The sequence below is a fragment of the Odontomachus brunneus genome, unplaced genomic scaffold (assembly GCF_010583005.1).
Source record: "Odontomachus brunneus isolate Ranch 3 - 2012 unplaced genomic scaffold, Obru_v1 Obru_scaffold_071, whole genome shotgun sequence".
Lineage (NCBI taxonomy): Eukaryota > Metazoa > Arthropoda > Insecta > Hymenoptera > Formicidae > Odontomachus > Odontomachus brunneus.
Window position 1 is genome coordinate 194,616 of NW_022639521.1, and position 1,258 is coordinate 195,873.

A 1,258-nucleotide genomic window follows, 5' to 3' on the forward strand; every position below is an offset into this window, starting at 1 on the left:
CTCTCTCTCTCTCTCTCTCTCTCTCTCTCTCTCTCTCTCTCTCTCTCTCTCTGTCTTTCTATTCTCTCTCTCTCTCCCTCTTTCTTTTCGTTTCTTTCCATCCGTCTCTAATTTCCTTTGGAGGAGAAAGTATCTCCGGCGTGGCGAGAAGCTGACGCTTCTCAGCAGCACACAAGACGGTATCACAAGAAGTTGACGCTCATTTTTGTTTGGCACGCCGGGCACCCCAGGCACATGTATGACAAACTATTCGAGTGTGTTACGAGATGCACATACATATATATATATACATAATATATGTATATATATATATATATATATGTGTGTGTGTGTGTATACAGGATGTCCCCGAACTATCACCATTCCTTTTATGAATATTTTGACCAAAATCCGAAAAAAATACACTTGTTTTCTATATTTTTCTTATCTTTAAAACGTTAAACACGATATATGAATTACTAAAGTCAGTCAATTTATAAAGGTTTATAAAAAATTGAAAATGAAAAAAATGTATCACTCTGTATAGTAAGTAAGTTCCAAGAGTGCGAGTAAGTGGCGAAAGCTGATTCACCGGTTTCAAATATGAATTGTACCAAAATCTTATTTTATAACTTAAGCGGCGGAAATATTCAACATCGATGAGAGATATCAAGATTAAGAAGAAGCACGGTGTGTCAGCGAATTTATATCAATGATAAACATCGATTCGAAATTGGTCAAAAGATCCATGAATGAAGCGAACAGCAATAAAGTTTCGAGAGGGACATCTTGTATATACATATATACGTATACACATATATGTATACATATATATACATATATATATACACACACACACACATATATATATATATATATATAAATGAATATATATACATATATATAAGTGGTAACAGAGATATATATGTATACGGGCCCATGACACCCTCACAGCCTCGTTCTCAAAACCCGTCCCTCTCGTCCCTCCTCCCTTTATTGTACTCGCAGCGTATGCCGCACCGCAAATTTATTCGCCGTAGCAAAAGGCATTGCACTCAACCAAAACGACAAATCGAAATACAGATATTACAAAGTAACAAATGGTATAATGAATATGTCAACAATCTGCATATATACACACATACGTATACATATATACATATATGTACACACACATATATATACGTATATATCCATATATAATATATGTGCATATATAATATGCATATATATATATATATATATATATATATATATATATATATATATATATATATAT

The 1,258-nt window shown here is 33.1% G+C and overlaps 1 protein-coding gene across 4 annotated transcripts in view; it reads right to left on the reverse strand.

Moving 5' to 3' along the window:
• Positions 1-1,258, reverse strand: part of LOC116846857 (zinc finger protein 865-like) — a 132,387-nt gene that overhangs the window by 64,327 nt on the left and 66,802 nt on the right. The window lies entirely within an intron of this gene.